This window comes from Mauremys reevesii, linkage group 15 (genome assembly GCF_016161935.1).
Source record: "Mauremys reevesii isolate NIE-2019 linkage group 15, ASM1616193v1, whole genome shotgun sequence".
NCBI lineage: Eukaryota > Metazoa > Chordata > Testudines > Geoemydidae > Mauremys > Mauremys reevesii.
In genome coordinates this window covers 18,458,636-18,475,351 of record NC_052637.1, presented here as the reverse complement: position 1 = coordinate 18,475,351, position 16,716 = coordinate 18,458,636, and positions in this window count along the sequence as shown.

Genomic DNA, 16,716 nt, shown 5'->3' with positions numbered 1-16,716 from the left:
CATTATCACAATGGCCATATACTGATGTAAGTTAGGTCAACTGAATTTTATAGCATAGACATGACCTAAGGCAATCTGTGGGGACTGAACCCAGGATCCCTGTATCTAAACGCAGGATTCATTACTGTCTCACATAAAGCACTACAACAATCAGCTTGAAGTCTATAGCAGACTCATAAACCTCTCTGTCTGGTCTGATCTGGAGAAAAAGAGACAGACTGTTATTGTGGGTTACATGAGATGGCATCATAATACGTTCAGGAATCAGGGAACTGCCAAAGTTAAGAATGCCTGTGTGCATTGGTTCATTTAGAGTGAAATCCCAAAATTCACGGACATAGTTTCCCTATGTGCCTGACAGAATGCTTACTGAACTCAGTTAAAGTATTTCCACTAATTAGAATGAGCATGGATCAACCATGTATGAGGAAATTATACAGAATAATTTCTTCTTTTATATTAATATGAAAGAATGTCGAAGAACTTTATCTGGTTTCTAAGAATTCATAAATAAATCCTCTGTGATAGCCCCAGACTATTAGTGAAAATGAAAGGAAAATAACAGATGTGTAGATACTTTTCAAAGCTGTTTGCACAAACCATTGTATAGTAGGTAAACATGGGTGTGTAGGCTGCTGCATGTATTAATGGATAGTTTCACATCTTAAAATTCCTTTCTGTATTTACTAACTTAAAGTTCTTATATTCATGCAATAAAACCTAAAGATTTAATAACAGAGCTAACGTGATTTACTTCTGGGTGAACACCTTGCATATTTCGTGGTTTAAATTCATTTCATTCATTCGTATACATAAAATTTAGGTCCAGAAGGGACCATCGTGACCTTCTACTCTGACCTTCTGCACATTGCAGCCACAGAACTGCACCCACCCACTCCTGTAATAGATGCGTAACCTCTGGATGAGTTACTGAAGTATTGAAATCTTGATTAAAAGACTTCAAGTAAAAGAGAATCCTCCCTTTACTCTAGTTTATACCTGCAAGGGACCCATACTCCAAACTGCAGAGGAAAGTGAACTCCTCCCTGACCCTTAGGGTCTCTGCCACCTCATCTGATAGAAAATTCCTTCCTAACTCCAATTATGGCAATCAGTTACACCCTGATCATGTGGGTGAGACCTACCAGACAGACACCTGGGAAAGAATTATCTGAAGTAACTCTGGGCCCTCCCTATTTCGTATCCCCCTTTGAGATCATTACAGTATTTACTACTAGCAGTCACAGCTGGGCCACATGCTATAGTATGCAACCTTGTCATACCATCCCCTCCATAAACTTTTCAAGCTCAGTCTTGAAGCCAGTTAGGTTTTTTGCCCCCATTTCTCCCTTTGGAAGGTCATTCCAGAACTTCACTCCTCTGATTGTTAGAAACCTTCATGTAATTTCAATACCGAACTTGTTGATGGCCAGTTTATATCCATTTGTTCTTTAGTCAATATTAGTGCTTAATGGAAATAACTCCTCTGCTTCCCTGGTATTTATCCCTCTGATGTATTTATAGACAACAGTCATATCTCCCCTCAGCCTTTGTTTGGTTAAGAAAAATAAGCAAAATTCCTTGAGTCTCTTCTCATAAGGTAGGTTTTCCATTCCTCTGATCACCTCATAGCCCTTCTCTGCACATGTTCCAGTTTGAATTAAATGTTCTCAAACTTGGGAGACCAGAACTGCACACATTATTCCAGATGAGGTCTCACCAGGTCCTTGCACAATGATAATAACAGTTCCTTATTGCTCCTGGAAATATCTTCTCTGATGCATCCTAGGATTCCATTAGCCTTTTTCACAGCTGCATCACATTTGTGGCTCATAGTCATCCTGTGATCAACTAATACACCCAGATCTTTCTCCTTCTCTGTTGCTTCCAACTGGCACAACTCCAGTTTATAGAAAAAAACTCACCTTTGTAAATAATGAGGACAAATCCAGAGAGGTTTGTTTGTCAGAGAATTTAGCTCCATCAGTGTTGGATTGTAAGCACTAGGAAAATATTTTTTAGGATTAATTTTAGAAGTGTTCATCAGTCACACACCTAAACTATCATTACTGAAGTGTCACATACTGTCACTTGCATCTGACGAAGTGGGTATTCACCCACGAAAGCTCATGCTGCAAAACGTCTGTTAGTCTATAAGGTGCCACAGGATTCTTTGCTGCTTTTACAGATCCAGACTAACACGGCTACCCCTCTCATATTGTCACATGAATGTCAACACAACTGTCGTTGTGTACACTAGATGCTTTGTGATGTTTAAAGGTGTTCACTGAAGCATAACAGTGAACACCTTTGCTAAAACACCTCATTTCTCCAGTGTAGACAAAACCTAAAGGCCAGATTCTGCCAGTGGATCTCCTTGCAGAGTGTACTGCACTTTCATGTACCAACAAAAAGAACAAGCAGTTGAGAACTGGCTAAATCTAACTTTGGTTTCTAATTCAGGGAATTGTTTGAGAACAGGTTTTTACTGGATTCATCTGGTTCTAATAGTCTGTGGTCTGTTCTTCACAGAAATATGAATACAGCTATGTCCTAAAAAGACAGTATGGGTATGGTATGTCTACACTGTTATGTAAACCCTGGATTAGTGGGGCTTGAGTCAGCTGACTCTGGATTAGAACTTTTACACTGATTGTTAACTCTACATTAAGAATTTTCTAACCCGACTTGAACCTGGGTCTTTGGCATCCACACTGCAGTAGACCTGATTCAAACCAGCCATATCCCGGACTCCCAAGGACCTGCTGGAAATGTGGTCCCTCAAGTCCTTTGACAGTAGCGCACTGTCAGAAAACTTTACTACTGCATAGCCTGCATGTTTCAGGATGTTTAAACAGCCCACCAACACAGCCTGCTGAGTGGTCATTTTGGTCTGTGTGCTTCCAGCTACCAGAGCCAGCAACATGGAGGAGCACCTTTTAATGAATTTCTCTTGCTTGCGGTCTCACTCCTGGGTCAGGAAACAGGAAGTGCTTCCATGAGATTTTGGCAGAATTTTCTGACCCACCAAAGACACCTGACACAGTTTATGATGGAGCAGGAGGCATACCCTCACTTGGCAAACTGAAAGTGGCTGATGCTTCTCTTGACACTCAGTTCAGCCACTGAGTCCCCTGCGTACACTGGTGCTTCTGGTGCAAGGCCACAAGCACAGACTCATAAGCACAGACTGGTGGGATCACATTGTCTAGTAGACCTGGGATGACTAGGAGTGGATCCAGAACTTCTGCATGAAGAAAGCCACATTTCTGGACTTTTGTGAGTAGCTTACCCTGACCCTCCAGCATAAAGACAAACACACAATGCCAGTCTTGCCGGTACAGAAGCAGGTTTCTATAGCTGTCTGGAAGCTGTGTACCTGCTACAGGTCTGGTGCAAATCAGTTTGGAGTTGGAAACTCAACTGTGGGTAAAGTGGTGATGGAGTTTTCTGAGACAATCAGGCATGTGGTTCACCGCAAAGTGGATGGAATAAAAGATGTTACAGAAATAATTTCTGGGTTTGGGAGAATGGAGTTTCCAAAGTGCACTTGGTGCCATTGAGGGACTTATGTGCACATAGTTTGTCCTCCTCAAGGACACGTGAGTACATAAACTGCCAACAACTCCATTGTTATGCAAGTCCTTATGGACCATAGAAGACCAATTATGAATGTCAATGTGGGTTGTACTCAGATAGTTCACAATGCCAGAGTTTATCACCAATTGGGAGTCTACATTCATGGACAAGCTGGGACATTATTCCCACAAAATGACATTGTCATAAACAGAGTTACTGTCCCCCACTGTTATTCTGGGGAAACTTGCATACACACTTTTGCCTCAGCCAATGGAACTGAACCCTGCTTTCAGAGACCCAGGCAAATGAAGGTTTAATTACACTCTCAGCAGGTGTGGAATGGTAGCGAATGTGCTTTTGGCAGATTAAAATCCCCTTGGAGAGGGTCTACAGAACTGTTTGGATTCAATTGTCATCAATGCTGTCTACATTACTGTGATTTGCTGTGCTCTCCACAATCTTTGTGAAGCCAAAGGTGAGCCATTTCCCACAGAATGGACCAATGAGGGGCTGCTGAATGGGTATGCTCGGCCAGAAAATGGAGTTATAACTGCTGGAGGTGGATGCACCCAGGCAACAGGAGTCAGGGATAACATAAGAACATAAGAAAGGCCGTACCGGGTCAGACCAAAGGTCCATCTAGCCCAGTATCTGTCTACCGACAGTGGCCAATGCCAGGTGCCCCTGAGGGAGTGAACCTAACAGGCAATGATCAAGTGATCTCTCTCCTGCCATCCATCTCCATCCTCTGACGAACAGAGGCTAGGGACACCATTCTTACCCATCCTGGCTAATAGCCATTTATGGACTTAGCCACCATGAATTTATCCAGTCCCCTTTTAAACATTGTTATAGTCCTAGCCTTCACAACCTCCTCAGGTAAGGAGTTCCACAAGTTGACTGTGCGCTGCGTGAAGAAGAACTTCCTTTTATTTGTTTTAAACCTGCTGCCTATTAATTTCATTTGGTGACCCCTAGTTCTTGTATTATGGGAATAAGTAAATAACTTTTCCTTATCCACTTTCTCAACATCACTCATGATTTTATATACCTCTATCATGTCCCCCCTTAGTCTCCTCTTTTCCAAACTGAAGAGTCCTAGCCTCTTTAATCTTTCCTCATATGGGACCCTCTCTAAACCCCTAATCATTTTAGTTGCTCTTTTCTGAACCTTTTCTAGTGCTAGAATATCTTTTTTGAGGTGAGGAGACCTCATCTGTACACAGTATTCGAGATGTGGGCGTACCATGGATTTATATAAGGGCAATAATATATTCTCAGTCTTATTCTCTATCCCCTTTTTAATTATTCCTAACATCCTGTTTGCTTTTTTGACCGCCTCTGCACACTGCGTGGACATCTTCAGAGAACTATCCACGATAACTCCAAGATCTTTTTCCTGACTCCTTGTAGCTAAATTAGCCCCCATCATGTTGTATGTATAGTTGGGGTTATTTTTTCCAATGTGCATTACTTTACATTTATCCACATTAAATTTCATTTGCCATTTTGTTGCCCAATCACTTAGTTTTGTGAGATCTTTTTGAAGTTCTTCACAATCTGCTTTGGTCTTAACTATCTTGAGTAGTTTAGTGTCATCTGCAAACTTTGCCACCTCACTGTTTACCCCTTTCTCCAGATCATTTATGAATAAATTGAATAGGATTGGTGCTTGGTGCTCCCACATTATGGATTTGCATGACCCAGTGGGAGAGGAGGAATAGTACCTTTATGAATGCTCTTGTTGGGATAGGTGGTACAGGGGATTAATGATTGCCAGGAGGGATGGGGGTGCTTGGGGATAGGTGTGGAATTTTAGTGCCATGCAATGACATGACCACTTATGAAATTACTGGAGGGGTGGAAGCATCCACAGGGAGGGGATAAATATGGAGGGCTGCATGGGGCAAAGGAACAGTTCTTTCTGCTGAGCTCTGTCCTCCTCCCTTAGCAGCCATTCCTGTTCCAGGAACTGTGAATTAAATGCCTGTTCCTGTACTGAAACCTTGTCCTCGAGGTGTGAAGCCAGTCTGAGCCTTTCCTCTTGCGTCTCACAATACCTTTCCTTTAGCCACAAGTTCATCTGGTTTTGGTGTTAGATCTACTTGTTGGCTGTCTCCAGAACTTCAACCAGAAATTCCTCACAAAAAACTTCCTTTTGGAACAGTCCACAAAGGTTCGTTGGCCCAGGCTTGTACTGCACTGTGCGTGATCTGTGGAGGTACTGCAGCCAGTAGAACAGGGCAAGACACAGCGGGTTATCGTCCCAAATAATTCGCTGCAGAAACACAGAAAAAAATCTTTATTAAATTACAAGGACATAAAATGATACTTTTACAAACTGAACTCCAGTATATTGTGAGAGGGATGATTCAGATGGCAGAAGCTCCCTGGACACAACCTGGCTAACCCCAGTGAAATAATTTCTGGCACAACAGGAAGTTGAAAATGTAAAGCTATTTTTTTTATTTTAGAAAATTTTGAAACTAACTTGGTCAGGGTGAGGGGCTCCCATCAGTGCCCAGGCAACACAAGCTTTTTCTATCATTTCACACATTCCACAAAGGGAGATGGTACTCCAAACTGCTGGGAGAAAACCTGAAGTTTAGGCAACAGAAGTTTTTAAATATATAGTGCAGGGGTGGGCAAACATATAGTGCCGGGGGAGCCAGGCCGGGGGCTTTCCGCGCTCCGCCTGGTGCTCCTGCCGGGGAAGCGGGATGGGGGCCTTGCCGCACTCCACCCAGCGCTCTGGCTGGGGGATCAGGGCCAGGGGCTTGCCTCGTTCCGCCTGGCCCTCTGGCTGGGAGAGCAGGGCTTGCCGAGCTCTGGCCGGGGGAGCAGGGCCAGGGGCTTGCCGTGCTCCACCTGGCGCTCTGGCCGGGGGCTTCCCACGCTCCGCCCGGTGCTCCAGCTGGGGGATAGGGGCCGGGGGTTTCGCCATGCTCCGCCTGGTGATCCGTCCCGGGGATCGGGATCGGGACCAGGGGCTTCCCACGCTCTGCCCGACACTCCGGCCGAGGGAGCGGGGCTGGGGGCTTCCTGCACTATGACCGGAAATCTGGCCGGAAGGGAGGGGCTTGCCACACTCGCCTAACGCTCTCGCCAAGGGATTGGGGATGGGGGCTTGCCAACAGGGGTTATTTCTGAACTAAATTTTAAAAAATTCCTTTTTTTATTTATTTGGTATCTTAGTTTTGTGTATTGTGTTAGGGGTGGGGATTTTAAAAGAATAACTGATTTTAGGGAAGTGTTAATCATAGAATCATAGAAGTGTAGGACTGGAAAGGACCTCAATAGGTCATCTAGTCCAGTAGACCACACTCAAGGCAGGACTAAGTATTTTCTAGACCATCCCTGACAGGTGTTTGTCTAACCTGCTCTTAAAAATCCGCAATGATGGAGATTCCACAACCTCCTTAGGGAATTTGTTCCAGTGCTTAACGACCCTGACAGGAAGTTTTTCTTAATGTCCAACCTAAGATACCCTTTTTGCAACTTAAGCCCATTTCTTCTTATCCTATTGGGACTGCGGTTCGAGGGGGGGCATGCTGAGATTGCTCAATCAAGGCAAACTGCAAAGAATGGGGCAGACAGTCCCCAAAACTGATGGTTATTTTAATACTTAGATTTACCAAGACAGGAATAAAACAGCTTCCTTAAAGCAATACAGGCTTTGGCTTTCTCCCAGACAGTCAAGTCAAATATGATGAGGATTACTGAAAATCTTGTTCATCGTATAAAAAGTTCTACCATTCCCAAAGGATGGGACACACCCTCCAGGTTAATGAATATTTCAGATCTTACCCAAATATTTCAGATCTTACCCATGCTTACAGTCAATTCTTATTAACTAACCTAACAATTATTTAAAAAGAAAAGAGAGCGAATTTTGGTTAAAAAGGTCATTACACATATGGGTATAAATAGAGTTTTTAGGTCAGTTTCATAGTAGAGATGGTGAGCTTTACAGTTGCAAAAAGTTCTTTTAGAATTAGTCCATAGGTTCCGTCCCATGTGCAATATCAGGGTGATCCAGAATGGAACTAGAGACCTCAATCTTGTGGCTCAAGCTTCCCCTGATAAAGCATAAGCACATTTGAGATGAAAGGATCGGGTCCCAAGAATTTTTATAGAGATTACTGGCAGGCTATGATATCCTCCTGATAACATGCAGTCCTTGAGTGAACAATAGTGTCTTTGAAGTGATCTTCTATTTCCTAAACATCACCGGTAATTAGCTATATGGATTAACAAAAGGCAGTTGCCTATCTCCCACCATTTGCAGGTGATTTACCACAAACCTCAAAGAGAAATTAAGAGAGTGCTATCACTACATTTACAATTCATGTAAATGTTAACAGACAATCCAGGAAGTTTCTGGAAAGTGTAGGGGACAATTTCCTGGTGCAAGTGCTGGAGGAACCAACTAGGGAAAAAGCTCTTCTTGACCTGCTGCTCACAAACAGAGAAGAAATAGTAGAGGAAGCAATAGTGGATGGGAACCTGGGAGGCAGTGACCATGAGATGGTCGAGTTCAGGATCCTGACACAAGGAAGAAAGGAGAGCAGTAGAACAGAGACCCTGGACTTCAGAAAAGCAGACTTCGACTCCCTCAGGGAACTGATGGGCAAGGTCCCCTGGGAGAATAACATGACGGGGAAAGGAGTCGAGGAAAGCTGGCTGTATTTTAAAGAATCCTTATTGAGGTTACAGGAACAAACCATCCCAATGTGTAGGAAGAAAAGTAAATATGGCAGGCGACCAGCTTGGCTTAACAGTGAAATCCTTGCTCATCTTAAAAACAAAAAAACAGCTTACAAGAAGTGGAATATTGGACAAATAACCAGGGAGGAGTATAAAAGTATTGTTCAAGCATGCAGGAGTGAAATTAGGAAGGCCAAATCACACTTGGAGTTGCAGCTAGCTGGAGATGTTAGGAGTAACAAGAAGGGTTTTTTCAGGTATGTTAGCAACAAGAAGAAAGTCAAGGAAAGTGTGGGCCCCTTGCTGAATGAGGGAGGGAATCTAGTGACAGAGGATGTGGAGAAAGCTAGTGTACTCAATGCTTTTTTTGCCTCTGTCTTCACAGACAAGGTCAGCTCCCAGACAGCTGCACTCTGCAGCACGGTATGGGGAGGAGGTGACCAGCTCTCTGTGGAGAAAGAAGTAGTTCGGGACTATTTAGAAAAGCTGGATGAGCACAAGTCCATGGGACCGGATGCACTGCATCCGAGGGTGCTAAAGGAGTTGGCCGATGAGATTGCAGAGCCATTGGCCATTATCTTTGAAAAATCATGGCGATTGGGGGAGGTCCTGGATGACTGGAAAAAAGCTAATGTAGTGCCCATCTTTAAAAAAGGGAAGAAGGAAGATCCAGGGAACTACAGGCCAGTCAGTCTCACCTCAGTCCCTGGAAAAATCATGGAACAGGTCCTCAAGGAATCAATTCTGAACCACTTAAAGGAGGGGAAAGTGATCAGGAACAGTCAGCATGGATTCACCAAGGGCAAGTTATGCCTGACTAACCTAATTGCCTTCTATGATGAGATAACCGGCTCTGTGGATGAGGGGAAAGCAGTGGATGTGCTATTTCTGGACTTTAGCAAAGCTTTTGATACAGTCTCCCACAGTATTCTTGCCAGCAAGTTAAAGAAGTATGGGCTGGATGAATGGACGGTAAGGTGGATAGAAAACTGGCTAGATGGTCGGGCTCAACGGGTAGTGATCAATGGTTCCATGTCTAGTTGGCAGCCGGTATCAAGTGGAGTTCCCCAAGGGTCGGTGCTGGGGCCGGTTTTATTCAATATCTTCATTAACGATCTGGAGGATGGTGTGGACTGCACCCTTAGCAAGTTTGCAGATGACACTAAACTGGGAGGAGTGGTTGATACGCTGGAGGGTAGGGATAGGATACAGAGGGACCTAGACAAATTAGAGGATTGGGCCAAAAGAAATATGATAAGGTTCAACAAGGACAAGTGCAGAGTCCTGCACTTAGGACGGAAGAATCCCATGCACTGCTACAGACTAGGGACCGAATGGCTGGGCAGCAGTTCTGCAGAAAAGGACCTAGGGGTTACGGTGGACGAAAAGCTGAATATGAGTCAACAGTGTGCCCTTGTTGCCAAGAAGGCTAATGGTATTTTGGGTTGTATAAGTAGGGGCATTTCCAGCAGATCGAGGGATGTGATCATTCCCCTCTACTCAGCACTGGTGAGGCCTCATTTGGAGTACTGTGTCCAGTTTTGGGCCCCACACTACAAGAAGGATGTGGATAAATTGGAGAGAGTCCAGCGGAGGGCAACAAAAATGATTAGGGGGCTGGAGCACATGACTTATGAGGAGAGGCTGAGGGAACTGGGATTGTTTAGTCTGCAGAAGAGAAGAATGAGGGGGGATTTGATAGCTGCTTTCAACTACCTGAAAGGGGGTTCCAAAGAGGATGGATCTAGACTGTTCTCAGTGGTAGAAGATGACAGAACAAGGAGTAATGGTCTCAAGTTGCAGAGGGTGAGGTTTAGGTTGGACATTAGGAAAAACTTTTTCACTAGTAGGGTGGTGAAGAACTGGAATGGGTTACCTAGGGAGGTGGTGGAATCTCCTTCCTTAGAGGTTTTTAAGGTCAGGCTTGACAAAGCCCTGGCTGGGATGATTTGGTTGGGTTTGGTCCTGCTTTGAGCAGGGGGTTGGACTAGATGACCTCCTGAGGTCCCTTCCAACCCTGAGATTCTATGATTCTATGATTCTATGAAGGTGGTGTTAAAATCTTCGCCCAGGACCTGGCATTCACGAGGATACAAAAAGCCAAGGAAGGTGGACGCTTGCTGATAGAAATGCAGCCAGTCCGGGGCTGATGTTGGGAAGTAAATGTTAAAGAGGTTCACCACTAGCCCTTCCATACAGATCTGGAGGTGCAGCAGGCGGCCTGGCACAGTCTTGGCAACCCCCAGAACCTCGGGACATAGGTCAGGGGAGAACAGGGTAGTCACTCCAGCCGTATGAACTGTGAGATGGCTAAAGTAAACCCTGTCCCTCCACTCCAGCCGCCAGCTATCTTTAGCGTCTGGATCCATATGAGTCTTCGCAGGAAAACCACAGAGTAACCTCCCCTCCCGAAGGAAGGAGAGCACCTGGCACCTGTGGAGACCCATCCTACAGCCCCGGGTATTCAATGTTGCAAAGATGATGGGTGCCATGAGGATGGCTGGGGTGGATCCATGCCGGCAGGGATGCTCACGGCCCCCATCGGGCTGTGCAGCAAACAGTGATCTACCCTGAAAGTGAGCAAGGAGTCACGGAAGTTGTCGACCCGCTGATAGGCTACGGCAGCCTGTTTCCCGATCCTTTTGCCCTCTCCCATGAGGGCCCTCACGGCCTGGAGGATTTGATGAAAATCCTCCCATCGCTGGAGAGCGAGCTGCACCTTGTTGTGGGAGCCATGGACGTCTTTAAGAAACTCCCGCAGCTTTTCTTGCAGCATATGGGGGGGGGCAGGGTCACTTCGGTGGGGCCCCCAGCACAGCCTCGTGGTTCACCGAGATGGGGAGGCAAGACTCTCCACGGTGGTCTGCAGAGTCTCTGCGCAGTTCCCCCACCGGTAGACAGTCCTCTTCTTCTCCTCCTTGGGGCTCCAGCAGCTCCAACAGCTTCAGGCAGCAGTCTGGTGGCCAGCAGGAATGACCCCGCTCAGGTGGTGGTGATGGTGGTGGTGTCCACAGCAGCAATGGCTGGGGCAATGGCTGGGGCTGGGGTCCCTCGCTCCCTCCCCCGGGGAGTGGGCCAGCAGGCACCCCATCTCAAGGGGCTTCAGCTGGAGCAGCAGCAGCAACCGAAGGTGGTGGGGGTCCAGCAGCCAGCCAGCAATCAGGTAGTAGAGAAGGGGGTGGGGTGACTGGCCCAGACAACAGGAGTAGCTGGAGTAGCAGCAGCGAGGGTCCAGGGCCTAGCAGCACCAGCAGCAGTAAAAGGAAAGCCCTCTCTTTCCTTCCTCCAGGAGAGTGGAAGGCTACAAGAGTGTGATCGATGGCAGAGACATTAGTCCAGGGGTGGGCAAACTTTTAGGCCAGAGGGCCACATCAGGGTTGTGAAATGGTATGGAGGGCCGGGTAGGGAAGGCTGTGCCTCCCCAAACAGCCTGCCCCCTGCCTCTCCCCCCTCCCCCCTCCCCACCCTTCCCACTTCCTGCCCCCTGACTTGCCCCCCCTCAGAACTCTGGACCCATCCAACCCCCACTTGCTCCTTGTCCCCTAACCACCCACTCCCGGGACCCTCCGCCCCTAACCCCCCCCCAGGACCCCACCCCCTATCCAACCCCCCTGCTCCCAGTCCCCTGACTGCTTTGACCCCATCCACACCCCCTTGACAGGACCCCACCCCTATCCAACGCCCCTTCCCTGTCCCCTGACCACCACGTCCCAGGACCCCTTCCCTAACTGACCCCTGGGACCCCACCCCTATCCAACCCCCACCCCCTATCCAACCCCCACCCCAAGCCCCTTTCGGAATGCAGCCCTGCGAACATAGGTGGAGGACTCAGGAGGAGCAGGGGCAGCCGTGCAGCTGGAGAGAAGAGGTGGTTTCCTCTTTAAAGTGCCACTTCTCTCCGTCCAGCTGTGCGGCCACCCAGTGCTCCTCCTGAGTCTTCCAGCCATGTTCCCCACGCTCCTGCTGCCCGCACCTCCCACTGCTCTCCTGAGGCTGTGGGTGAGCCTCCCTCCCTGCTCTGCCCTGACCCCCCCGTGGGGGGTGCGCCTGTGCTGAGCTGCCCGGCGGCGCAGTAAGCTGAGGCTGCAGGGGAGGGGGAAGAGCAGAGGAGGGGCCAGGGTGAGCCCACCTCTGTATTAGACCCAGATTAAGCAGGTCCCTTTTCCCTGAGGAAGATAATGGGCTGTTCTAGAACAATCAGGAAGTTACTGAGACCAATTAAGGCAGGCAGGCTAATTAGGACATCTGGAGCCAATTAAGAAGGTTCTAGAATCAATTAGGACAGGCAGAGTAATCAGGGCACCTGGTTTTTAAAAGGACATCACTTCAGTTAGTGAGGTGCGTGTGAGGAGCTGGGAGCAAGAGGCACACAAGTAGCTGAGAGTGAGAAAGTGTACTGCTGGAGGACTGAGGAGTACAAGCATTATCAGACATCAGGAGGAAGATCCTGTGGTGAGGATAAAGAAGGTGTTGGGAGGAGGCCATGGGGAAGTTGCCATGGGAGTTGTAGCTGTCGTGCAGCTGTTACAGGAGACACTGTAGACAGCTGCAATCCACAGGGCCCTGGGCTGGAACCCAGAGTAAAGGTCGGGCTCAGGTTCCCACCATCCCCCCAACTCCCTATTTGATATAAGAGGAGTTGACCTGGACTGTGTGTCTCACCAGCAGGGAAGGTCTCTGGCCTGTCCCCCGACCCACTAGGTGGGTCAGCAGAGACTGCAGGGATTGTTCTCCTCCTTTCCCCCCTGCTGGCCAGTGATGAGGTTAGCTGGGTGAATAGCAGGTTTGAGCCACTGGCAAAAGTGGCCAAACTGAGGGCTGCCGTGAACCCCTGAGGTGAGCAAATCTGCCAATAAGACAGAGTTGGAACTTTGTCACGATATATATATATATATATATATATATAGGTGTATTTGTTAAGGAGATGGTTTCCAAGAATATCTGGAGTTTTATAGACATGAAGGCACCCCAGAGTTATTAAGTACAGTATAATGAATAAATTCACAAATAGGGTTACTTATTGGTCAAGGACTACTGTTCTGTACCTTAGAAGTCAGACATACTCTGTGTTGAAAATAAAGATTCTAAAGAATAGTTAATATATAAAAATGAATCAAATATGGAGTACAGTTACAATGCTGCTGATAGAAACATAGCCAGTCCGGGCCCGATGTTGGGAAGTAAATGTTAAAGATGTTGACCACTAGCCCTTCCATACAGACCTGGAGGTGCAGCAGGCATCCCGGCACAGCCTTGGCGACCCCCAGCACCTCGGACCATAGGTCAGGGGAGAACAAGGTAGCCACTCCAGCCATATGAACTGTGAGATGGCTAAAGTAAACCCCGTCCCTCCACTCCAGCCGCCAGCTATCTTTAGCGTCCGGATCCATATGAGTCTCCTGCAGGAAAACCACAGAGTAACCCCCCTCCTGAAGGAAGGAGAGCACGTGGCATTTGTGGAGACCCATCCTACAGCCCCGAGTGTTCAATGTTGTGAAGACGATGGGTGCCATGAGGAGGGCTGGGGGGGGATCCTCGCCGGCAGACACGCCCACGGCCCCCATTGGGCTGCGCAGCAAACTGTGACCTACCCCGAAAGTGAGTAAGGAGTCACGGAAGTTGTGGACCCGCTGGTAGGCTACGGCAGCCTGTTTCCCGATCCTTTTGCCCTCTCCCATAAGGGCCCTCACGGCCTGGAGGATTTGATGAAAATCCTCCCATCGCTGGAGAGCGAGCTGCACCTTGTTGCGGGAGCCATGGATGTCTTTGAGAAACTCCCGCAGCTTTTCTTGCAGCATATGGGGGGGCAGGGGCACTTCGGTGGGGCCCCCAGCACAGCCCCGTGGTTCACCGAGATGGGGAGGCAAGACTCTCCACGGTGGTCTGCAGAGTCTCTGCGCAGTTCCCCCACCGGTAGACAGTCCTCTTCTTCTCCTCCTCGGGGCTCCATCAGCTCCATCAGCTCCAGGCAGCAGTCCGTTGGCCGGCAGGTGGTAGTGATGGTGGTGATGTTGATGGTGGTGGTGTCCACAGCAGCAATGGCTGGGGCAATGGCTGGGGCTGGGGTCCCTCGCTTCCTCCCCCGGGGAGTGGGCCAGCAGGCACCCCATCTCAAGGGGCTTCAGCTGGAGCAGCAGCAGCAACCGAAGGTGGTGGGGGTCCAGCAGCCAGCCAGCAATCAGGTAGTAGAGAAGGGGGTGGGGTGACTGGCCCAGACAAAAGGAATAACTGGAGTAGCAGCAGCGAGGGTCCAGGGCCTAGCAGCACCAGCAGCAGGAGCTGCAGCCCTGTCTTTCCTTCCTCCAGGAGAGTGGAAAGCTACAAGAAAGTGATCGATGGCAGAGACATTAGTCCAGGGGTGGGAAAACTTTTTGGCCTGAGGGCCACATCGGGGTTGTGAAACAGTATGGAGGGCTGGGAAGGGAAGGCTGGGCCTCCCCAGATAGCCTGCCCCCTGCCCTCCCACCCCCTCCCACTTCCCGCCCCCTGACTTGCCCCCCTCATAACTCTGGCCCATCCAACCCCAACTTGCTCCTTGTCCCCGAATCACCCCCTCCCTGGACCCTCCACCCCTAACCCCTCCCAGGACCCCACTCCCTATCCAATCCCCCTGCTCCCAGTCCCCTGACTGCTTTGACCCCATCCACACCCCTGTCCCTTGACAGGACCCCACCCCCTATCCAACGCCCCCTCCCGGTCCCCTGACCCCCCGGTCTCAGGACCCCCTTCCCCTAACTGACCCCTGGGATCCCACCCCCGATCCAACCCCCCACCAAGCCCCTTTTGGAATGCAGCCCTGCGAATATAGGTGGAGGACTCAGGAGGAGCAGGGGCAGCCATGCAGCTGGAGAGAAGAGGTGGTTTCCTCTTTAAAGTGCCGCTTCTCTCTGTCCAGCTGCGTGGCCGCCCAGGCCTGGAGTCCGGGAGGGGGCGTGGCCTCAAGATTTAAAGGTCCTGGGACACCAGCTGTGGCTGGGAGTCCAAGGGCCTTGAAATCACTCAGGGGGCTCCCAGATGCAGAGGTGGCTGGTAGTCCCTGGGGCGAATTAAAGGGGTCAAGGCTCCAGCCACCGTGGAGCTTCGGGCCCTTTAAGTGCCAGCCCCAGCCCAGCTGCTAAAGCTGCGGGTGAGATTTAAAGGGCTCCTCCGGGCTCCCCACCACCGGCGGGAAGCCCGGTGGAGCCCTTTAAATCCTGCCCGCAGCTCCAGTGGCGGGACGGGGGTGGGGGGCGGCATTTAAAGGGCTCCACCAGGCTCCGTGCCATGGCGGGAAGCCTAGTGGAGCCCTTTAAATCCCACCCGCAGCTCCAGCGACGGGACTGGGTGGGGGGCATTTAAAGGGCTCCACCAGGTTCCCTGCCGCGGCGGGAAGCCTGGCGAAGCCTTTTAAATCCCGTCCGCAGCTCCGGCGGCAGGATGGGGGGGCATTTAAAGGGCTCCACCGGGCTCCACACCTCAGCGAGAAGCCTGGCGGAGCCCTTTAAATGCCCCCCCCGTCCCACCGCTGGAGCTGTGGGTGGGATTTAAAGGGCTTGGGATTCTGACTATACGCAGTTTTCGCTTTATGCGATAACCGCGGAACAGAACCCCCATCTAAGATGCGACAGACCTGTATATAAAAATGAATCAAATATGGAGTACAGTTACAATACTGGAAAGGTTTTCAAAATCCTTTAATGAAGCAAGGATGGGAGAAGAGAAGTGTCAGACACAATACTGTGAGGCTCAACCCTTGGCATGTCTGTATGGAATACAGCAGATATTGAGAACCTTAATCTGAAGATAAATAGCAACATCAATGGGGTAGGAAAGGCAGTAAAAACTGGAAGATGTATTAGTAGCCTCTTGCTGAATCAACATGCAATAGCCATTGATAACATACATTTGATTGCTCAAGGGTTTGAACATCTCAATGCTATTAGCCTTTCAATTATCAATAGTTTGGAAAGAATGATGCTTCATTGGCAGTGGCCTGTGTAGCCTATGGAAACAGAGTAATTGAAATATTCAAACAAAATTTATTACAAATGAGGCAATGTCGGCCTCGTTTATTAAATTGTACAGCGATTCTAAGACAGACAGAGGAACAAAGAATAAAAAATATTACCCTGGATTTTTTACAATTTGCTAGATTTGATAAGGTTTCATTCCTGACCAGTGATGAGAGTGAGAGCATTCGCATTATGATGGTCATCTCAAGATGGGCCCAAGCTCCAGTAAAGGTATATTACACTAACAGTGTGCGAACCTTGGTAAACAACACTTATGTGCAACATTATCCTCGTGTAAAAATGAGGAGTCCTTGTGGCACCTTAGAGACTAACAAATTTATGTGGGCATAAGTTTTCATGGGCTAAAATCCACTTCATCAGATGCATGGAGTGGAAAATACAGTAGGCAGGTATAAATACACAGTACATGCAAAGATGG